This window comes from Sebastes fasciatus, chromosome 8 (assembly GCF_043250625.1).
Source record: "Sebastes fasciatus isolate fSebFas1 chromosome 8, fSebFas1.pri, whole genome shotgun sequence".
Classification (NCBI taxonomy): domain Eukaryota; kingdom Metazoa; phylum Chordata; class Actinopteri; order Perciformes; family Sebastidae; genus Sebastes; species Sebastes fasciatus.
The window spans coordinates 36,484,269-36,509,032 of record NC_133802.1 but is presented as its reverse complement, the minus strand read 5'-3'; positions in this window follow the sequence as shown (position 1 = coordinate 36,509,032).

Below are 24,764 nucleotides of genomic sequence, written 5' to 3'. Positions count from 1 at the left end.
CTGCCTAGTGCGGCGGTATCGAACCGATGGCCGTGACCTAGTCGCGGTATATGATGCCCTGGGATGAGAAGGGGCTGAATTACGAGGGATAATGAGCTGATCACAAGGACGCAACCTTTGCAGCCCTCATTCTCTGGTGTCACAGAGGACAGGATGAGGCAACATAGGCAGAAAACAAGTTCATCTGTGCATGAGTACGACTGTATGATTTAGGTTAAGAACAAACACTGATTGCAGTTTGTGACGGGATGCAAATTCTGTCTGAAAGTCACATGCGCTACGTATCCATCCTCCATATCACCTCCAGCTGCACAACCTTCAAGTTCTGCCGCGCTACATAAAGGAGACAGTATGTCTTGCATTGGATGTGATTCCTCGTTTTACCGAAGCTTTGATAGTTTTGATAGCTACTTTTAGAAGTCTGCAACTCGGCCCACGCCCAATGGGACACAATTGACGGGCGCATTTCGGGCTCGGAGACGACTCAGTTATAACAGAAAACCTGAATTACAATAACTTTGGGCTTGAAGTTTAAAGAGGACATTTACCAGATAGAAGAAACTATTTATCTTCATTATGTGAGGTGAAAGAAAAAATGTTTTTGGATCTAATCTAGGGACTAAAAGTCAGGATTTTTTTACCATTCTTCTCTCTCTTTTGAGTCCCCCCAATTTATGGAAATGCAGCAATAATATGAATGCAATAATAAATTGATGGAGTGCTCTCTCAGAGGTAAAAAGGATTGAATTGAATCTTATCTTCATCTTGGTCTTTAATAAGGTCAATAAAATAAAATATGAAGACAAATAACAAATCCCAAATCTCAGCATGTCTTCTTCTCTGGTGTTCCTCAAGGTCTTGGTGTCTTAATGTGGTATTCTGGAAGGATTATTGATCATTTTGATCAATTCTCCAGTTGGTAAAAAATGGTTAAATTTAGCACCAAATCTGTGGAACAAATGATATCAACCCAGAAACTGATGCATCTTATGAGACAAAAGTGAGCATGTGAATGACCATCATACCTCATCATAACGGTCTAAGCACTTTTTATTGAATAAATGAATCGATGATTACTGTTGATCTGCTCTCTCCCCCTAAAGATGCCCCGTCCCCCTAAAGAGACAAAAAGAGGGTTTCACAGGGTTAAATATCTACAGTTAAGAGCCGGCAGAACGTACCGTGAGCTTTCTGTTGGTGGGTTGTGTTTCAACGATGGAAGCCCACAGAGGAGCTGATAACTCAAGGTTGGTTAGTGATGTTCACACATTGTTACTGAGAACACGTTAGACAGGCTGAGCTGTCTCACCATGCCAGATAAAATGAACAAAAGTCTTAAAAGGAAAAGTTCAGAGTGTGTTTGACAAACAGCGAGCGGAGGCTGTGATCTCCACGAACTCCTGTCAACGGTTCTGAACTTCTCTTGTCTCGTGTTGTTGTCAGACTAAAGAGGGCCAACAGCTCGGAGCTATTTCTAACTGCGTCAGCTTTAAGTGGGACTTCAGGAGGGAGATGAGGAAATGGAAACTAAATACAAGTCAGAAAACTAAAACAAAAGAGGAGGATTGTATATATATATAAACTGGAAAAACAAAGTTCGGAAACTTGTGTTTGGTGGATTATTTCTCTGTTGTTCCAATGCTAATGGTCATTGTATTTTATATCGTTGGAAAGCCTGTTTATTTACCTTCACAATGATGTCACACTTGTAAGGATCATGCATTTGTGGGATGAGCAGCACAGCTGATTATGTGGGGAGCGCCGGTGCCGATGGTAAACAGTGTATTCTCCTGTTGGTATTGACTCTTGTTTTGAGATGTTTGGTGGATTGGATGATTGAACTCTCTATCAGTAACAAGGAACAATCAAGACATATTGGCTATTTTACACTTTATTCATTTAATCCACCGTCAGGAGCCTCAGTAGCGGTGGAAGATCCATACGCAGCCACAACAGCCTGGCACCTCCTCCTCATGCTGGTCACCAACCTGGTCACACGTTGCTGTGGGATGGCGTTCCATTCCTCAACCAGGATTGGTTGCAGGTCAGCCAGCGTGGTTGTGTTGGTCACTCTAACACGTACAGCACGCCCAAGCTGATCCCACAAGTGTTGAATTGGGTTGAGGTGTGGACTCTTGGCAGGCCGTTCCATTCTCTCTCCTCCCACATTGTGGAGGTAGTCTGTGATAACCCTGGCTCTGTGGGGGGGGGGGCGTTGTTTCTTGGAGGATGAAGTTAGGTCCCAGATTGTGGAGATATGGGATCACCACTGGCTGCAGAATCTCATCCTGATATCTCCCTGCATTGAGATGGCCTTCAATGATGACAAGCCTTGTTTTACCAGTGAGGGAGATGCCCCCCCCCCACACCATGACACTGCCCCCACCAAAAGCTGTTACTCCATCGGTTCAACAATCAGCATAGCGTTCTCCACGTCGTCTCCATACTTTGACCTGCCATCCAACTTTGGCAGACAGAACCTGGACTCATCACTGAACATGACATTCCCCCACATGTTCAGGTTCCATTGTCTTTGTTGTTGACACCAGCGCCAACGGGCCTGACGGTGAAGGGCAGTCATTGCAGGCTTCCTGGTAGCCTTATGAGAATACACTGTTTACCATCGGCAGAGCATTTGGGAACATTGTTCTTGGGCGCTCCCCACATCATCAGCTGTGCTGCTCATCCCACAAATACATGATCCTTACAAGTGTGACATCATTGTGAAGGTAAATAAACAGGCTTTCCAACCATGTAAAATACAATGACCATTAGCATTGATACAACAGAGAAATAATCCACCATACACAAGTTTAACTACTTTGTTTTTCCAGTATATATCATCATTAATAACATGAAGTTGGTCACATCCCTTACACAAAAAAGTATACTTCAATTTATAAACTTAAGTATTGTTCAAGTATAATCCCAAATATACTTTATGTTATAAGTAAACTAATATCAGTGTACTAGTACTTATAAGCTTATTGCTTTAATACTTCTTGGGACTAAATAAATCCACTTTTTAGTTTATAAAAGTACACTTTTAAGTATATTTTAATTGTTAGAATAGTAAACTTTAAGTACACAACTAGTTTCCATATAAGTCTTATTTTGTACTGCAACTATACTATAAGTATACAGATAGTTTACTAGTCTTATACTTGCAGGTGAACTACTTTAATACTTCCTGGGACTAAATAAATCCACTTTATAGTTTATGAAAGTACACTTTTAAGTATAATCTCAGTAAACTACTAGTTTAATAGATTTTAGTATACTTGTAAGTTTTCTTTAAGAGAACTTAAAGTACTTAGCCAAATATACTTTTCTGTTAACTTTTCAGTGTAAGCCAAATATACTTAAGTTTATTTTTGATAATTATATCTCTGATAAGTATATAAAAAGTAAACTGAAAGCATACTCTCTTTAAGTTTAAAAGAAGTATACTAACAGCTTACTTGAATAAACTTCTTTCTTATCAGGGATACGTTTACAACAGCCACCAGCGTCGTAGGACTGAAAACCCTGAAGGGTTAACCCTGAGGTTACCACATCCTGCTGCGTAGTGCCATCCTCATGCTTTACCTGATAACACTTTTACTAGTCCTGTTATCTCCTCTACTACAGAGCCATTACTGGCTCTAAGCCGTCGTCTCTATCTGCCGGCTTACAGCACAGAAACATTTTCAAATTCAACTGTAAAAACAGCATCTTCTCCGACAGATAACAGCTCGCTGCTGTGGTTCACTTATCTCCACCGACACGGCCAAACAGCTGGCTGTTAAACACAGACAGGAACTGTGTCCTGCACACAGGAGAGGACAAGAGAGCAGTCTGACATCACGCCTCACACCCTGCCGCCAAGCACATCAAACACCCTGCCGCCAAGCACATCAAACACCCTGCCGCCAAGCACGCCACACACCCTGCCGCCAAGCACGCCACACACCCTGCCGCCAAGCACGCCACACACCCTGCCGCCAAGCACATCAAACACCCTGCCGCAAACACCCTGCCGCCAAGCACGCCACACACCCTGCCGCCAAGCACGCCACACACCCTGCCGCCAAGCAAGCCAAACACCGTGCCGCCAAGCACGCCTCACACCCTGCCGCCAAGCACGCCTCACACCCTGCCGCCAAGCACGCCACACACCCTGCCGCCAAGCACGCCTCACACCCTGCCGCCAAGCACGCCTCACACCCTGCCGCCAAGCACGCCACACACCCTGCCGCCAAGCACGCCACACACCCTGCCGCCAAGCACGCCTCACACCCTGCCGCCAAGCACGCCTCACACCCTGCCGCCAAGCACGCCACACACCCTGCCGCTAAGCACGTCAAACACCCTGCCGCCAAGCACGCCTCACACCCTGCCGCCAAGCATGCCACACACCCTGCCGCCAAGCACGCCTCACACCCTGCACGCCTCACACCCTGCCGCCAAGCACGCCTCACACCCTGCCGCCAAGCACGCCACACACCCTGCCGCCAAGCACGTCAAACACCCTGCCGCCAAGCACGCCTCACACCCTGCCGCCAAGCATGCCACACACCCTGCCGCCAAGCACGCCTCACACCCTGCCGCCAAGCACGCCTCACACCCTGCCGCCAAGCACGCCTCACACCCTGCCGCCAAGCACGCCTCACACCCTGCCGCCAAGCACGCCTCACACCCTGCCGCCAAGCACGCCACACACCCTGCCGCCAAGCACGTCAAACACCCTGCCGCCAAGCACGCCTCACACCCTGCCGCCAAGCATGCCACACACCCTGCCGCCAAGCACGCCTCACACCCTGCACGCCACACACCCTGCCGCCAAGCACGCCTCACACCCTGCCGCCAAGCACGCCTCACACCCTGCCGCCAAGCACGCCACACACCCTGCCGCCAAGCACGCCTCACACCCTGCCGCCAAGCACGCCTCACACCCTGCCGCCAAGCACGCCACACACCCTGCCGCCAAGCACGCCTCACACCCTGCCGCCAAGCACGCCACACACCCTGCCGCCAAGCACGCCTCACACCCTGCCGCCAAGCACGCCACACACCCTGCCGCCAAGCACGCCTCACACCCTGCACGCCTCACACCCTGCCGCCAAGCACGCCTCACACCCTGCCGCCAAGCACGCCACACACCCTGCCGCCGAGCACGTCAAACACCCTGCCGCCAAGCACGCCTCACACCCTGCCGCCAAGCATGCCACACACCCTGCCGCCAAGCACGCCTCACACCCTGCCGCCAAGCACGCCACACACCCTGCCGCCAAGCACGCCTCACACCCTGCCGCCAAGCACGCCTCACACCCTGCCGCCAAGCACGCCACACACCCTGCCGCCAAGCACGTCAAACACCCTGCCGCCAAGCACGCCTCACACCCTGCCGCCAAGCATGCCACACACCCTGCCGCCAAGCACGCCTCACACCCTGCACGCCTCACACCCTGCCGCCAAGCACGCCTCACACCCTGCCGCCAAGCACGCCACACACCCTGCCGCCAAGCACGTCAAACACCCTGCCGCCAAGCACGCCTCACACCCTGCCGCCAAGCATGCCACACACCCTGCCGCCAAGCACGCCTCACACCCTGCCGCCAAGCATGCCTCACACCCTGCCGCCAAGCACGCCTCACAAGGATGACCTTTGACCTGCAGCTTGGAGGATGACCTTTGACCTGCAGCTTCTGCTTTGTCAGACGTCATATTCACATTTTAACAATAACCTTCTTTTTTTACTTTTAGCACAAAATGAATTATTTATCAAAATAAAAAAGTCAACCGGTGAAGCTGATCAACATCTTCAACTTCTCTGATCATCGTTGATGTTTCCCGCTGCTGCTGAGGGTTAAGGCGTATTTGCGGTAGATGCATTACATCGCTCTTTAACACGAGTATCAGCCCGTATCCCGGAGCACTGCAGGTCACCACACTTTAAAGTTTACCGGCTCTCTTATCGCCACGGCAGCAGAGACTCCGGCTCGTCTCCTCCCTGGTTGGATGCAGCTACTTTGCCCACTGAGTCACCACATAAGCCTCAGTTCAACCCCATTAGTGCTGCCTGTTGCCTCCTGCTTTCATCTCCTCCACATCGTCTGACTCTCCCGGTGCCATTTACTCCCCCTTCTCTCTTTGCATCAGCCCGGCTTCCAGATGAAGGAAGATGGAGAGCAGATGACAAGAAAGCAGCGGTGACACGGTCTGAGTGGCCAAATGGGAATGCCTCGGCATCCATCTGTCCATCTGTCTCTCAGTTCAAACCTCCGCCTCATCTCTCATATGAGTCACTGACGTGTCAAGAGCAACCGCACCTCTCCTCCTCCTCATCATCACCTTCCTCGCTCACTTTGTGTGTCTCACTCAAACACAACTTCTACCTTGTTAAAGAAAAGAAAAGAAGAGGAGGAGGAGGAGGAGGAGGAAGTGGAGGTGGAGGAGGAGGAGGAGGAGGAGGACGAAGAGGAGGAGGAGGAGGAAGTGGAGGTGGAGGAGGAGGAGGAGGAGGACGAAGAGGAGGAGGAGGAGGAGGAGGAAGTGGAGGAGGAGGAGGAGGAGGAGGAGGAGGACGAAGAGGAGGAGGAGGAGGAAGTGGAGGAGGAGGAGGAGGAGGTAGCACATTCCAGGTGCAGCTAATTGAGTCAATAAACAGACGCCAATATTCAGTACATTTTGTCTTCAGTCATTTTGTCCTTGGACTGTGTTCCTTTACATAAATGCATCGTCCTGCTGCCACTTGAGTAAATTATAGACATGACATCTGAATACTTGGTGAAAAAATCCAATTAGCCTCTTGAGAATATCTAATTATATTCTTTGCATTTGGCACTAATTAAGACCGCATGTCTGCTAATGATCTTATTAACAGCAACGCAGCTTTGAGACGCTTCTATAGAAATGTTTCTTAACATTCAGCGAACATCTTTGGAATATATATGAGCTTCACATGAACTCGATCTGAGACTCTCCCTGTCACCTTGTTCTTCAGTCTGATTCGTGTTCTGTAATTCGGTCTAATTATGATCCTGCGTAGTTGTTAGTCCTGATAGTATTTCTCTTTCTCTCTCCCCCTCACATACACAACACATCTTGTGTAGTGCCAGTAACCGATGTCTACAATAATATCACTACAACCCCTCTGATTACAATGAATTAACTCCCTCTCAGAGGCCAAACAATGTGTACATGTATAGTTTTGTGCATGTGTTGCATTGAGTACATGGAAGTGTTCACCAGACAAAATGCATTATCTAAGTGCCAGTGCCAGTGTAACCCTGCTGGCCAGAGTGACGCGTCAACCACAGAACACGACATCGTAATGAGTAAAGCCACTCAAATGTGTCGTCCTAGTAATTCCCTTTATTCAGGTCAACCAGAAGGTTCCCTGCACAGCTGCTGAAATGAATTGTGTTACGACATATGAGATGTTTTTGTCCCGGTGCTATTGGAAAGTAAAGCAACTGCTCGGGCTTGGGGAAATCAGTTTGGGTAAATAACAAGGGAGAACCAAAGTTTCCAAAGATGTTGGACTGGATTGTGAAGAAATGTGTAAAATATAATTCACAAGAAACAGCCAGTATATGTCTGTTTGATGGAATGATGCAAGTAAAACAAATATGACATCTTTGTTTATTAGACAATATAAATAAAATGGACTTGATTTCACTCGAGATTGAATTAACTAATAACAACATACAGTATGTTATACAGATGTACATGTGAATAATCAATGTCATCAATTATTTTACTTGTCATTTGTATTGCTGAAATCTGGCGACAAGTAAAGAAGAGTTTGGTTGTAACGTAACGTAACGTAGCGTAAAGTAACGTAAAGTAACGTAAATCAAGCATCCAGCAGCATCAGTGAGCCGCAGCCTGTAAAGTCCCGCTGCAGACGACGTGCTCGACTCAGTCCGTAGAGCCGTGAAATCCTGAAGCCCCGCCGCTGCAGACGACGTGCTCGACTCAGTCCGTAGAGCCGTGAAGTCCTGAAGCTCCGCCGCTGCAGACGACGTGCTCGACTCAGTCCGTAGAACCGTGAAGTCCTGAAGCTCCGCCGCTGCAGACGACGTGCTCGACTCAGTCCGTAGAGCCGTGAAGTCCTGAAGCTCCGCCGCTGCAGACGACGTGCTCGACTCAGTCCGTAGAGCCGTGAAGTCCTGAAGCCCCGCCGCTGCAGACGACGTGCTCGACTCAGTCCGTAGAGCCCTGAAGCCCTGAAGCCCCGCCGCTGCAGACGACGTGCTCGACTCAGTCCGTAGAGCCCTGAAGCCCTGAAGCCCCGCCGCTGCAGACGACGTGCTCGACTCAATCCGTAGAGCCATGAAGTCCTGAAGCTCCGCCGCTGCAGACGACGTGCTCGACTCAGTCCGTAGAGCCGTGAAGTCCTGAAGCTCCGCCGCTGCAGACGACGTGCTCGACTCAATCCGTAGAGCCGTGAAGTCCTGAAGCTCCGCCGCTGCAGACGACGTGCTCGACTCAGTCCGTAGATCTGTGAAGTCCTGATGCTCCGCCCCCGCTGTTGCAGAGTGCGACCACATGTTTAAACAAAGTTTTATTAATGCTGAATGTGTCACGTCTCACCAGATTGCACCAGCTTTCGCACTTCATGCTCTTGCGTTCCCATCTATACGCCCACCAAGTGCGAAGTAGAATGGATGAACGGTTCTTGAGATATGTGAGTCCTTGCTTTATGGTTAGAGATCTACAAAACATTCATTGTCAAAGTATTGTATTTTTTCTACAATATCCACTTGTGGCAACTAAAGCATGATTCCCTCCGCGGAGGAGGAGGTGTAGTTTGGTTCGGTTTGTTTGTTTCTTACTACTACTGTCACCATTTTCATGAAACTCTGTGGGAGATTATAGCATGGGCTAAAGAAGAAGCCACGACATGCAGTGGCCTCGGTGGAGGTCTGCGCTGTCCTTCTGGTTCACATTTCAATGGTTCTGTTTTGGCATTTTAAAGTACATGGTCATGGTCAGGGAATCGGAGATTTTGAGAATAAAGTCATAATATTAACAGAATAAAGTTGTAATAAAGTCATACTATTTCAAGAAAAAAAAGTCGTAATATTCCTAGAATAAAGTCGTAACTTTACGAGTATGAAAGTGATTTCCTCCTCCTCTAAAGAGTCAGTTCCTCCATCAGGTCCATGTGGTTCTTTCTTCAGAATAAACTCAGTTTCTTTAATAACAATCTGTTCCAGGTCCTGATCCTGATGATGATGTGCTGCTCATGAGCCAGAAGATGAAGTATTTGGTTATTAGTGAAACCGAAACTAAAGTAGAACTTCACAAGATGCTCCACGTTCCTCATTTTCACTCTATTTCCCCTCTAAAATAACACGTACAATTACTACTTTATAATATTACCACTTTATTCTCGTAATATTACCACTCTATTCTCGAAATCTCAGATTTATTCATTTCCCCTGAACGTGGCCCTGATACTCCGTCGTACAATTGTGTTTCCTCCAGATGATAATAGGGAAAAGTATTTTGTATTATATAAACATTATTTCTAGTAGACATGGTTGAACAACAGTATAGTTCCAGCATGAATTAATTATTTGATAAATGAATGTAACAGCTAAAAGTAGGTTGTTTTTCTGTGTCTGGCAGATCAATGCTCTGAGCTAAAGGTGGAGAAATTTATATTCTTCTTTAAGACATTTTCCTTTAAGAAACAAATCAACGTTATCGGACCAATCCTCATATATCATCCCAGAGATGATCCCAGAGCTGACCTCCATCCTTCTTCTGCTGTTCTTCTTCTATCTTCTGCTCGGCTGTATGTCGTCTAAATCCACGTCTCTCTTCAGTGACGTCATCCATCGACTCGTACCCTCAGTGTTCTGTGTTCTTTCTCTGCTAACAGCTGTGATACACGACGGTGTGAAAGAGGGAAGGTCTATTGATCTGCTCCTGATTTATTTCTACACTGACCTCGTTGTGTTAACCAGTTTTGTCGCAAAAATAATTCCTCTGATAAAATGTCCTTTCATTAAAGAGAAGCACTCCATATATATTTATTTATTATTATTATATAAATCATTCCCAGAAATGATCTAATAATAAATAAATGAATAAAATCATCAGCATGTTTCTCCCTCCCTGTTATTTCTGTTGCTTTTCTTAAAAACATATTTAGTAAGCTGGCAGTGCCGTCTGCTTTGCAAACAACTTACACCTACTCACATGAAATGATTGACAGCATAACATGAATAATATATGGTGTTTTATGTGATATGTTGGCAGCATCAATCTTTGGCTTCAAACCTTAAAGCCAGATCCTCAGAGATAGAAAAAAAACCTTATTTCCAACACGTTGTCAACGTTACAGTGAGAAAATGTAAAAGTATTGAGGTTGAGCTGCCTCCTCTTCGACAGAGCCGTCAGGAATGAAACAACATTCCTGTGATGAAGGTGCTTCAACTCACCCTCTTGACATTTAAACACTTTAATCACTGTTTCCCACTGAGCTGTAAAAACAAGATATTATTCTTTTATATTCCATTTGCTCAGTAAATGTTTTAGTCAGTACTCAATTTCTGCAGAAGATCTGAGGTCAGTTTACTTTTATATTTCAGCAGTGAGGTGACTCCTCCAGAGTAAAGGCCTTTACACAATGGGGGCATTATTTTGTGTGAATAATTCAGATTTCTTTTATTTTAATTATTTTTTTTTGGGGAAGTTTTGGGACTTTTCTGATTTTTAATAAATAACATTTATAATAAAGACATTAACCAATCACGTTGTGCTGAACGGACATATCATTCAGTACGTACACTAAATACGGTGTACATCAACATAGAGACAGCACAAACATACCAGATCCAGTTCCTCCATTCTTAGGGGCCGTACACGCCCCACGTCTTTTGCAGTCGCGGCGCGCAAGCGTTCCTAAAGCGCCTATTTTTCGGGCCATGACGGCTGCGCCCCGAAATAAAAATATAGTTCAACTTTTGGAACGCTGCAATGCAACCAACACAATCACAGCCCAAATATATTTTTCTTTCTTCTTTAAATATCAGTCTACGGTAAATATATGGAGGAGAAGTTAATCACTGTAGTGCGGGGCTACCCAGAGCTTTACGATCTGTCCCACAGACTATTCTACTGACTCCACCCTCTCTGTCCGAGGACGTCTCAACACCCGGTTGAACGGTCGGACAGACCGACACAGAGAAATGGAGCAGTAAAGCTACTGTGAGGGATTTATCTTTGTTTTGTCAGAGAGGCTTATCTGACTGCTAAACTAACGTAGCTTCATCATCATCATTGTCATCGCAGCACGCAGGTTTTGGTTGCTTAGTAACGGCAGGAACGCAATCTCCCAAGCACACTGGAAAGAAAAGAACTGGCGTTTTTAGACACGGCATGTGTACGGCCCCTTCCCTTTCACAATAAAAGCCCTAGACATATACACTGTGCAATAGTTTACCAGCGGCGAGTTCACTCAGAGCATTTTGCTAAAGTAGCTTACAGTAGTTTATACAACCGTTTAGCTCAGACAGACGGCCTGACGCTGCTGTGGGTCGATGGGATCCTGGTAGTTGGTCCTCTGACTGCGTGAATCCATTTGAATCTTTTACTGAACGAGAGTTCCCATCGCTGCCGGTATGAAATGTTTTGATGCAAAATATCTGCAGGCGAGTATTTCACATTTTCATGTCGTTAATTTGTCTCGAAACCCCCCACCCCACCGGGGACCGCCGGTACAACAACCTTTTATTTTGATGTTAATACTATGTACCAGAATTAGCAAATATGAAGGATATTACTACTGACATTCATGTAATATTACGTCACAACGGCTGCTGTATCAGCCGTGTGTTTACTGTTTATTTGCATATGGAGCGGGGAAGTGAGACCGGATCACAAGTGGCCACTGAAGACGCATTCTAATGCCAGGCGTGAACAGACGTACTTAAAGCTGTCCACTTGTGATCGGATCACTGAGGACGCATGTTAATACCAGGTGTGAACAGGGCCTGTGAGTGGAAGGAGAGAAAGCTGAAGGATCTGCATTGATAAAAGCTGTCAAGACATCGATGATGAACCTGTAAAATAGTTTAAACGACTATTTCAATCAGTTGTTAGAAGCTGCTGTAAAAGTAATCCCTTTTTAACTATATAAAAATGTGATAAACAATGAGATTTCCAGACTCAACACTGCTTCACATTACAATAAAAGCATCAAGAATGTTCTACTAGGAGGCTTTTATTACTTCCAGCTCAGCTCCTTCAAACCTGATGATTAATTAAACAAATATATTATTATTGAATAGGTATTCACTCAGGACTGTATAGGTGTTGGTTGAAGGGTAATGAAGTAGCCTTGGTGTGTCGGTGAGAACACTCAGGACTGTATAGGTGTTGGTTGATATATCACTGTTGAATAGGTATTCACTCAGGACTGTATAGGTGTTGGTTGAAGGGTAGTGAAGTAGCCTTGGTGTGTCGGTGAGAACTCTCTGATACGGTTGATTCCTCTTTATTGAATTATCTTTACACAACAGCACCGTATTCTCATCACAGGCCTAAACGTCTCCCGTTGAATGATGTGTGAACCTGAATGTGTGGTCTACAACAAGAAGAACATACAAAAGTGACACAATATAATGAGTATCAAGCAACCAGTTATATTTAACTTAAATGGCTTATTATTAGCAATAGGAATCAATTTCCCATGATCTGGTTACTTAGCATCCTCTGAGCCATGAAGTATGGCGGCGGGGTTAGGGTTACAGCCTTTAACTCCCACCGGCGCTCCGGCTTCTGGACGGTTCTCTCCTTTTGCCCTCGGTTCACTATCCTGACATCATGTTTCCAGCTGCAGCCAATCAGAGAAATCTACGAGGTTATACACCATTCCTTGGTGGCGGCACATGTATCACCGAAACTCAGACCTCATCTCAGCACGCAGCTTAATAAGGAGCCATGACACACGGGAACGGCATCTCGATTCTACCTCTCTACCTCTCTCTTGGCTGAGGGTCTTCAGCAGACCAACGAATCTGCAGAGCAAACCTTTCACAGGCCTCCGTATCTCCACGTCTGATGTCAGGTGCATCCATGACGCTGGGGATTCTCTTGATGGCTAACTGTTGGGGCTGACCGAATTTCTCCGTCAGAGCCGCCATGGTGTCAGTGTAGGGGGTCTGGGAGTTAAGGTACTAAATAGCATGTTAGTGTGGAATTTAAAAAAAGAGCTGACAGGAAGTAAACATGGAAGCAAGCTGTTGCCTAGCAACACATTTCTGTTGAGACAGTCTGTTGCCATCGTCTCATTACGTGGTCACAATCATCATCGGGCTGCCTGTGGAGCATGTTTTCAATGAAAGCGTGATGTCGCAGCGAGACGTGTCAGAAACACACAAAAGAAAGAAGAAAAGATAATTGATCATTTAGCTGAATAATAACCAGCGTGACTCCGGTCATCAACAACAAACCACACCAGAGTCAAATGGCTGCTTTGTCCGTGAAGACGCTTCCCTTTGAAAACGAGCCTGCCTCGTTTGTTATTCAAATGCTCAGTGACCTTTGACCTTAGAACGGAGCTTCCTCACTCACGTGAATAGGAACATCAGGGTGAGGGTGACAATGATGCTATTGTTACAGTCCATCCTTTATGGCAACATAAACATTTAACATATCCGGAATTAACATTAGAGATATCCACAATGCTTACAGATATGACTGAACTTCCCGGATCAATAACTCATCAGAGAAACATCGTTAAAACACCAACGAGGGCTCTTTCTAACCGTAGTGAGGTAGACGACGAGCTACGACCTCAATTTAATCACAACGAGCCTTTCGTCCTCCGAGCTGGACACAGAGCATCGGTCTCTACGTGCAGCCGGCTGTGAGACGAGTGGATCAGATAGTTAGAGAATGACATGAAACAGAACGAGCTCATCATCAGGAGCCTGTGGCCAACGAGAGCTTTGTTCACTAGAGAGTTGTGCCAGACATTTACAGCCTGTTGTAGATTTATTGTCTCCAGACACACTTTATAAACCCGTACGGCTGCAGTGCAGCAGCCATAGTATGTTTGAATAGCTTCACCTCCCGGGTGTGGGTTAGGGTTAGGGTTACGGTTAGGGTTAGGGTTATGGTTAGGTTTAGGGTTAGGGTTAGGGTTAGGGTTACGGTTAGGGTTACGGTTAGGGTTAGGGTTAGGGTTACGGTTAGGGTTACGGTTAGGGTTAGGGTTAGGGTTAGGGTTAGGGTTACGGTTACGGGTTATGGTTAGGGTTAGGTGATCCTGTTTTTGGTTTGATTGCACTGGCCTAATGATCTGTTTGTAAAAAAATTATAAAACCAATAAAAGAAAAAGGTAAAGGAATGTACGAGTGTGAAGAATGTGTATATGTGTTGTGTCAGTATGCTTCGTGGAACGGTAGATGAGAGGCAAAGGACAACTCCCTGCCCCGGGAGACCCGGGTTCGGATCCCGGCTCAGTCGACCCTGGGGCTACGATGATGGAGGAACCGGATGAGGACCAGTGAGCAGGTAAGCTGCTACCTGGGCTGGAATTTATTCATTTCTGGTAGGGTACTGCAAAGGTTCTGGTAAAAGGAAGAGTCCAGATAAAACAAGGGGGGCCCGTGCTTGCGGCACACCCAGGAGGGAGCACCACTGTGCGACCATGAGCAAGAATAAATAATGCATGATAAAGGAGAATAAATAATGTAATAAATATAATAAGAAGGTGAATAAAAAGACATGCAAAAGTGCTGGGGTGGGAGGTGCTAAAAACTAATCATAATCATGCAAAAAGTAGTACAGTTGTGGTCACACTAGCGCTCCCCCATGTGTGCGCACAGAAGCACAGGCCCCCAAGAATAAGATGGACTGGTTTAAAATGTTTGGGAATAAAATGATACATTAAAATGAATATGAAGGGATATAAGATTTAAGAAAAATGAACTAAGAGTTCAAGGAGGGGATTCAGGATAAGACACAAGGGTAAACGAACTAGGTGAAGTAAAACATGCAGAATGTTGTAAATAAATAACATATAATGAATAAATTAGGGTAGACGAACTAGGTGTGGTAGGACATGCAGAATATTATGAATAAATGCACACATAACATGAATAAGTTGGAGTAATAAGGAATAAGGTAAGTAATAAATAAAGCATAAAAATTGGAGATGGGAAAGGGATGAGATGAACGAAGACAAATAACGTATAAAACAATAATTAAAAGAATAAAGAAAAGTTTAAATCATGACCAGGAAGGTTTGATGAAGGAAAGGGGGGGACCTGTGCAGTGTGTCACAAAATTAGGTTTATTAAAAAAGCCCATTTTGGAATGAATGGAAAATGAATAGCACTTGGAGTGGTTGAAAGTTTTAATTGTGGTGTCCTGTTTTCCTCCAGGGGGTCCCAGGTAGCAGCGCAGAGGAGTGTTGTACTTGTATGTTGATGGGGTTGAGATCCGGGTTAGGGGAAGGTGTAGGGTAGAGGGTTGTGTTTAAGGTTAGGGGTCGGGGTCAGGGTTAGGGGGAGGGTTAGGGTTAGGGTTAGGGGTAGGGTTAGGGTTAGGGTCAGGGTCAGGGTCAGGGTCAGGGTTAGGGTTAGGATTAGGGGATTGGGTAAGGGATCAGGGTTGGACGGGGGTGGGAAAACAAAGATGGGATGTAGGGATTAGGGTTAGGGTACAGGGATCAGGGGTCAGGGTTGGAGGGGGAAGGGGGATGGGGAGGGTTAGGGTTAGGGTTAGGGTTAGGGGGGAAAAAAGGTGATGGGGGAAAGAGAAAAGAGAGGAAGGGGGTGAAGGTCAAGGAGTAGGGGATACTGTGGAGAGAAGGTGAAGTTATTCGGCATTGAGACCTCTGGGTGTGGTAGTGGTGAGTTTATTGATCCATATTTTTTCTGCTCTTTTCCTCTGCCCACTGGTCCATCGGTCATTGGCTTCAAGGCCGGAGATGATGAGATGGTTGGGTGAGTGTTGTTGAAAGTGTTGGACCAGAGGAGTTGTAAGCTTACCTTCCCCAATGGTGTACAGGTGTTGTTTCAGTCTGGTGAGTATGGTGTGTTGGGTTTCGCCGATGTAGTGTTTATGGCAGAGGGTGCACGTGATGATGTATATGGTGTTGGTAGTATTGAGGGAAAAGGAACCAAGGGAGGGATAGGCTGCTCCACTGTGGGGGTTGTGAATGAATTTTCTGTTTTTGTAATATGTGCTGTGTTGTGTATGAAGTGGGGGTCTATGGTCGGAGTATTTGGATCTGATGAGGATGTCCTGTAAGCTTTTGTTTTTGCGGTATGCAGATATGGTACTGTGATGTTGAAGTGTTGGGTGGTGTGTCTGGTAGTCTGTAAAGTTGTGTTTGATGGTGCGGTGGAGTGTGGTGATTCTATGGGAAAAGGTGGAAACAAAGGGTAAGATATGTGGGGGTGCGGAGGTCGGGGGGTGGGGGTCTGGTGGTGGTGGCGGGTGACTGACGGGTGGTATGGTGACCTGGGGTGGAGCATGGGTGGGGGTGGAGCGAGTGGGAGCGAGAGAGGCCAAGGTGCTGTTTTTGATGGTACGGAGGAAGCGTTTGGAGTAACCTCTGGTTCTAAGGCTATTGAAGAGAATGTTGGTGGAGTGTTGGAAGTCTGAGGGTAGGGAGGAAATGCGGTGAAACCGGATGAGTTGGGATTTGATGATGCCCTTGAAGGTGTGTTTTGGGTGATAACTGGATTTATGGAGAAGTGCGTGAGTGTCGGTGGCTTTGAAGAAGACTTTGGTGACTATGTGTTTGTGTGTTGAGTTATGTGGCCGGAAAAAAACTGTGGTGTCTAGAAAATTTACCTGTTGTGTGTCTATTGTGTGTTTAACAGTGATGGATGGGTGGTGGCTGTTGAGGGTATGGATGAAGGCTGGGAAGAGTGTTATGTCATGTGGCCAGATTCCAAAGATGTCGTCGAGATAGCGGAGGTAGAGTGAGGGTGTGTGGGTACATTTTGCTAAGGCTTCTCGCTCCCACTCGCTCATATAGATGTTGGCATAGGAGGGGGCGAATCGCTGACCCATGGCTGTTCCGTGGACCTGAAGGAAGTGGCGGTTGTTAAAAGTGAAGTCGTTGTTATTGAGGCAGATGTTTAATAATTGGATGATTTCCTTGTCTGGTCTATTGCTGTTGGGGTGTTTTTGAAAAATTGAAGTGACTGCTTGAAGGCCGGATTCTGTATGGATATTTGTGTATAAGCTGTCTATGTCAAGGGTGAAAAGATGTGATTGGTTGGGAACAGCCATGGGTCGGATGATATCCAGGAAATGGTAGGTGTCCTTAATGTAACTGGGGTGTTTTGTAGAAAGGGGGCCTAGGAAGTGATCAAGGTATTGGGAAAGGTTGTAAGAGGTGCTGTTGCAATCGGAAACTATGGGTCTACCGGGAGGAACCTCAAAGGGAATTGTCCAGGTGGATGGGTCTTTATGGATTTTTGGTAATAGGTATAGGTGTCTAGGGCGGGGGTTATCTGGTCCATAGAGAAAATCTCTCTGTTTGGCTGTGATGAATTTGTTGTGGTAGAGTGACTGTATGATGGTACGGAGAGTTGATTGTGTTTGTATTTGGATGCTGTCTGGGATGGGTCTGTAATACTGTGTGTTTGAAATTTGTTTGCTTCCGTAAGATATTGTTGGCGGTCCATGATGACTATTTTTTAACCTTTATCTGCCGGTTTAATGATGATGTTGGGATTATGTGTGATTTGTGTGAGGGCTATGTGTTCGACCTCCGACAGATTGTCTGGGACATCTGTCGGAGGCCGATATTTATGTAGGGCCTGTCTATTGAGGTGAAGGAGGTGGCGGGTTTGTCTGGTCAACTGGGAAGTGGCTGGTTCCCAGTTGGAGGGGTGTGTGAATGGAGTGAATTTGTGGGTGCTTCCGGATTTGATGTTGTGATTTTGATGCGTCTATGATATTGGTGGAGATCCCTTTGAAGTTCCTCCCAGTCAAATGATGATGGGCGGGGGACGAAGGAGAGTCCCTTCTCTAAAAGGCTGAGCTGTGCTGGGGAGGGGGTGAATAGTTTGGAGAGGTTGAGTATGTTAGTGGGTGAGCTCCATCCCAGGTCAGGGTTGGGTGTTGATGCAGGGTTCAAGGGGTCAGTTGTATGTTGTTGGGTGTTGTGTGTGTGTGTGTTGTGTACCGGGTTGGTTTCAGGAGAATTTATAAATTTAGCTGTTTGCACCAGGAGTTGAAAATGAGTGTGGCTGTAGTGGATGTTGTCTTTTTCAGTGGTGAATTGGTCGTGGGGGATGTCGAAAAGGCAGTCGAAGGTGGACAAGTGTTTGTTAATGAGTTTGAGGTTGGCCTGTTGCAGAGGGGTGAGGTTAGGGGAGAAGTTCACTAGGGGGAAGTAGATGTCTGCGTTGGGGAAGGTAAGCTTTGCCAGTTTATTTAGGTTGTTCAGTTGTTTAATTGAAGTGATCTTGGGTAATTGATCCTTATTGTTGATGCCCAGGGAGATGATGGCTATTTTGGTGGTAGTGTTGGGTATGGTTTTTTGAAAGACCTGAGTGAAGTGGTAGAAAGTAGCCCCAGGGTAACTGTCCAGTTGTATGTTTTGATAGGTGTGAGCCGGGATCCTGTTGATGTTGGAGTCCCCTAGTACCACTACCGGCTTCCGGGGTCTGAAGTGCCAGTCTTGTAGTTTACGTTTTGGTCGTGCGATGTGGTAGTTGGGTAGGAATGTAGTTGAGGGGGTGGGTGTGAGGAATGGTGTGAAAAGAGGGGGAGGGGGGAGGAGGAGGAGGGTCCTGGGTTATTGTGGTCCAGATGTGGGGGTGCGCTGGTTACCGGAGTGGCCGGGCCCGGCGGCACGACCCCAAAAGAGCGTCGAGAGGAGGGCTCAGATCGGGCTTTCGTGTGGCCGACGTTGGCCTTTGCAATCCTCGTCATCACATGTATGCCCTCCTCTGTCTGCTCGATCGGGGCCCGCCGTCCGGCCAGGCCGGTCCGGGAACCAGCGCCATCTGTTGGGTTGAAAGAGAGGGGAGAAAGTGAATCCTGAGTAATGACAGAAGTGTTGGAGGTAGTATGGGTGCTGAGGCAAATGGTGTCCAGGGAGGTGTTCTGAAGGTGTTCAGGTGACTGGTGGATCTGGGCTTGAACTTGTAGGAGATTGCCTGCGGTGCTGGGTGGGATGTGATGGGGCTTGGTGCAGGAGGGCCCGGTGGGAGAGGTGGGATGTGGGAGAAGGGATGTATGTGACTGCAGTAGGGCTGGGGTTTTCTGGTGAAGGATGGGTAGGATAGGTGAAAGCTGGGGGTTAGGGTAAGCAGAGGGGGTCCCCTGGGTGGCTTGTTTGGGTCCCCAGGAGACCCTCCTGGCTCTTTGGGTGAGTGGGGAGGATGTGGCTGGTAAAAATTTCTTTCTGGGAGACCTCCGTGGCTGCGGAGGTTCCCGGGTGTAGGTTGGCAGGGTGGGGGGCTGGCTGTGGGGTCTATATAGTGGTAGTAGAGGGGGTGGGGGGGGGCCTGGGAGCCTGGCTGGGTGTGGGGGGAGGGGGGGCTGGGGCTAATAGTGGAGTGGGGAGTAGAGGTGGACGGTTGACCTTCTGTGAGTTGTGCCTGGTGATGTATTCGGAAAGGGAGGTGCGGGGTCCTAGGGAAAGAGAGGATTTGTGTGGAGCCGGCAGTGGTGGGAACTCCTCCTCGTCCGATAACTCCGGGATGGGGGGCAGCGAGCTGTCCAACCTGAGTGTGTTGCGGTGTGAGGATAAAACAGTGGTGGAGTGGCTGGTTGTGTTGTGTTGTTTGTGTATGTTAAGTGTGTGTTCTACTATGTGTATTGTGTCCGGTCTAAGGCGTTGTCCGTACCGTTTTCTGGCCCAATTGGTTGCAATTTGTAGGGCCAGAGGGTTGCGGGTGGTGTTGTTGAGGGTGTGTATGGTGGAATGATAATGGTCCTGGAGTATTGTCATGTTTTGTTGTATCCAATGTGTAGTGTTTGCTTGTATTTTACTGCGTGTGCTGTCTGTAGGTGTGGATGGTTTGATGAAATCCGTGAGTCTGTTGACCTGTCTGAGCATACCAGCTGGAAATGTGTGTGTGAGGATGGCCTGATCAATTGTGTGTTTATGATGGATGGCTTGTATTAACTTAAAATACTGTTTACTGATGGTCCTGGTTTCTGGGTCTGGTGGGTGGTTGGGTGTTTGGGTGTAATGTGTGTCCATGGCTGTGGTTGTATGTGTGGTGGGGTGATTGTGACGTGTTCTGAGATGTGTGTGTAGAGACATGAGTGGTTGTGGTGTGGTGTTGGTGTGTGTGTGTGTGAGCTGTGCTGCATTAACTCTCCCATTCGACGGTACAGGCCTCACCCTGGAAGAAAACATATTGGTCGTCTTGTGTCAGGCTCTTACCTTAAGTTGTGCAGCTGGAGGTTCCTGGGGCCCGTGGTGGTTGGAGAGGGTGGTAGTCGTCTCCTTGAGGTCTGGCTAGAGATGTTTGTAGCCTGTCCCAGTTGTTTGTGGCTGGTTGGGCCTGGTGGGGACACTCAGGAGAGAATAAAAAATCCAACAATTTGTCCAAAGTGGTTTAAAATTGTCTCTAGAGAGCAGGCCCGGTAGATGGAAAGAGTAGGCCTCCTCCTGCTGAAAGGCAGAGCCCTCCACTCGACGACCAAATTTAAGAACTTTATTAAAATTAGGTTTAAAAAAAAGGGGGGTTAAAACCAAAAAGGTTTAAAAATGGTAAAACCAATAAAAAGGTAAAACCAAAAGAGGTAAAACCATAAAAAGGTAAAACCATAAAAAGGGTAAAAGGTAACTGTACCGTGGAATGTCCCCTGACGTTTCGCAAGGATATTGCTTCTTCAGAGGGGTTTAGGATCAGATCGGGTTAGGGTTAGGGTTAGGGTTAGGGTTAGGGTTACGGTTAGGGTTAGGGTTACGGTTAGGGTTACGGTTAGGGTTAGGGTTAGGGTTACGGTTATGGTTAGGGTTACGGTTAGGGTTACGGTTAGGGTTACGGTTACGTTTAGGGTTAGGGTTACGGTTATGGTTAGGGTTAGGGTTAGGGTTAGGGTTAGGGTTACGGTTATGTTTAGGGTTAGGGTTAGGGTTAGGGTTAGGGTTACGGTTATGTTTAGGGTTAGGGTTAGGGTTAGGGTTACGGTTATGGTTAGGGTTACGGTTAGGGTTACGGTTAGGGTTACGGTTACGTTTAGGGTTAGGGTTACGGTTAGGGTTACGGTTATGTTTAGGGTTACGGTTATGTTTAGGGTTAGGGTTAGGGTTAGGGTTACGGTTATGTTTAGGGTTAGGGTTAGGGTTACGGTTATGTTTAGGGTTAGGGTTAGGGTTACGGTTAGGGTGCCTCTATTTTCAGGGTTAACAGTGTGCAACCATAGCTAACGTTCGGTTAGAAATGGTGTCCGCTAAACTCTAAACAACCAGCCCCCACAACAACTCAGACTCCAACACAAGCTCTACGCTGACTGTCGTTGACCTAACAGCCACAGGTAACACTGTTAACAAGCAATTTCTGATTCTTACATAGAGACCCTTTAAATATAAAAAGTGAAACGTCAGAAAACCAAATTTAGGTCCATAAACTGAATGAATGTGACAAACTCAGAAGGGACAGATCAAGTTTGGACATAATGAAAAGTGTCTGCCAAAAGACGTTAATGTGATGTAGTAATAATAATAGTAATAATAATACATTTTATTTATGTGCGCCTTTCAAAACACTCAAGTTCAGTGACTCAGAGAACATCTTCCATCCTGTTAGCGCTCACTAAAGACTCCCGTTGCTGTCGTCACACATGACTGAAATAAATAACTATTTTATATCTAATGGATGGATGAATAATTAAATGTGGAGAAGATATTTCATTGATGATGTGACGGAGGATATAAACATGTGAGCAGCAGCTCTAATTTTGTCCTTGTTTTCTGTCAACTAGTGAGTCATTTCTGTCGTTGACCATCAGGACATTAATTATGAGACATGACTGGAGATGTTTACGTGGGTGTGTTAAAGAGCTACAGCATTCATATTAATATTCAGTCACAGCTGAAGACACGTCTCTTTATTATGTCACGAGTTCTCCTCCCAGGACTTCACTTCAAGCGTCAGCTGTCAACTTGTGAACGCATCATGTTAAACATCAATTTATCATTCGTTTCTGCAGCACAGACGCCAGAATAAAATGTTGGCATTATATGTGTCTGAAACCATGAATACTCAACGTATCTGAACTAAAAACATGTTTCATATCAACATTTCTAGATATGTGTATTTCGACGTTATAGTGTTTTAACCGCTTGTGGCGCTTTTGATCCGGGATGCACCGATACCGATATACTGGAATTGTAATTCCTGTTAATTTTGAAGATTTCTTACAACGTTACTGGTGTACGATTTATTACTTTAATAATAATTACAAATTCTGTTATTTTAGAAGATTTTTACTGAGATGCTGTTGTACAATGTATTATTTTAATAATAAATACAAATTAAATCTGTATAAATAAAATACTTTTTTTAATTTGTGACATTTTGTTTTTCAAAGTTAGGATAGTAATGTTTAAATCCAGCCTGTTATTGTTGTTACACATAACAGAATGATCCCCATCTCTTCCACTCAGTGAGGCATTCAGCTGATTAATTAAACTCTGGTATCGGATCGGTACTCGGTATTGGCCGATACCCAAAGCCCAGGTATCTGTATCGGTATCTGGACTTACAAAGTCGGATCTGTGCATCTCTACTTTTGAAATTTCTAAACTGCATTCTCAGTTCTCATCAACGTTACTTTTGGTTTCACACTGGACACAAACACCGGTGTCCTGGGTGGAAGTCCAGAGTTTGACCCATCCGTCCTCCCCGCAGTAAATGGGACAAGAGATTTACTTAATATTAATAATTTATTAAAACTACAGAAATGAACAACGGGGTGTGGAGATCAGTAATGCATGGAAGTGCTGTGGAGGTGTTGAAGCATAAAGAAGTGATGCAGGGTGGATGTCAGATGTTGGAAGAGTGACAGGAGTTAAAGCACATGGGCCAGTTTATAAAGCCCAACGGTCCAGGTGAGATGAATCAGCTGACGAGCCTCCACAGTCAACCTGATCAGTGCACATCAGGACAGCTGAGCAAAAGCAACATCGGGTTTAAATTGAGCCGTTCTCTCTTATTTTTCCTATAATTAGTACCAACAGCTGTAAGCAGTAAGTAATAGTGATTTAAGGACCATCTGTAGCATGTGTCTCTCTGCAGATCAAATATCATGCATGTATTGAAGAATGTAGTAAAAACTCTTTATGAAAGTGTATATTTCATTTTTAGATTGTAAATGTCAAATTTGGGAAGATATATTTTACTGCGACTATGAGCATAATTGCATATTCTCAAGTATTCATTACTCAATGACGCATGTTTTATGCAAACATCATTAAGTATTTACAGTAACCCAGAAACAGCGCCGCTACATCTCTCTGAACATCACACCTTCAACGCTGGGAGCTGTTGTTGCTTTATTTATTCTTCACAATCCCATGCTGTTTTTATCTTTTCTTTCTGTTTCTCTTTGTCTGTTTTATCAGAAACCAGAATTTAAAAACACATGATGGATCAGAGCACTTTAACAAAGTCTAGAGACCACACGACAAAAATCATTTTTACATTAACATGATTTAGCGAAAGTATTCTGCAGGAGTTTTGATGCAAATCTCCTCAAAGTGTCTCTGCAGACGCTCGGAGAATGACAGACGACTGAACTGGAAGGTCTACACTTGTTCTATTCTTCTCTTTTGTCCAGAAATGAAATCCTGTTAAATCCAAGTAACAGACTGCTCTTTGTCATTTTGCCTAGAACATCATCTTTTCAATGAGAAAGATTGATCAAATGTTATCGGGTTGTGAACTTTTAAAATATAGAAAAGGGGAGTTCAGGAAGGGTTGGTAAAGAAACACAGAAAATACTAACCCGAGATTTTTTTATGAAGGTTTCAAGTTCAGGAACTTCTAAATTATGGGTGTTCTTTCATAAAACTTCTAGAGATCATTATGGGAGGAAGACAAAGAGGCCTCTTGAATTCATTACACGGCGGCGCTGTCTTGAGAAACAGGGTGATATTTGGAGTTTGGTCTGGTGCGTCCTCGTACTGTGACCTCTGAAACCAGTATACATGTCTATACGTATCGCTGCATCTGCTTCCCCACAGGGATCAATTATTCTTCCTTTTTTAATTCAGTAAAACAACGTTTTCAACATGGACTCAGACAGGGAAATATAATGAATCTAACCATGAAGTCGAACCAATCGTCAGTATTCAAGGACACCGAAGCCTCCGTCTTACTGCGATAAGAAGCCAAACAGCTGGAAGGTGCCATCTGGTGTACCATGGGAACCCGTCTCCTCACAGTCAACAGGGCCTAAGATACCTAAATGTCTCCCTCTCTTCTTCTTCTTCTGTTTCTTGTTGTGTCATCGTGAGCTCACCATACAGCAGACGACCAAAGACAAAGCGACAGTGGGTGCATCCCAAATCAACGTTTCCTTGCCAAATGAGAACCATCTTTAATTCTCATCGTGATGTTTTTTGCACCGCAGGGATTGCAGCTGTCAATGCGCCTGGCTCCCGGCTGAGATCTGCCACAGCACATCTATCACGGAGACTTGGACCGAGACACTTTGATACACGTCTCCAAGTTGAACTGTATGCCTGAGGATCAGGACTTCATGTTGTCATTAAATATTAAATATTTGCCCGTCTCCAAAAGGTTAGTTGGAAGCAGAAGCAC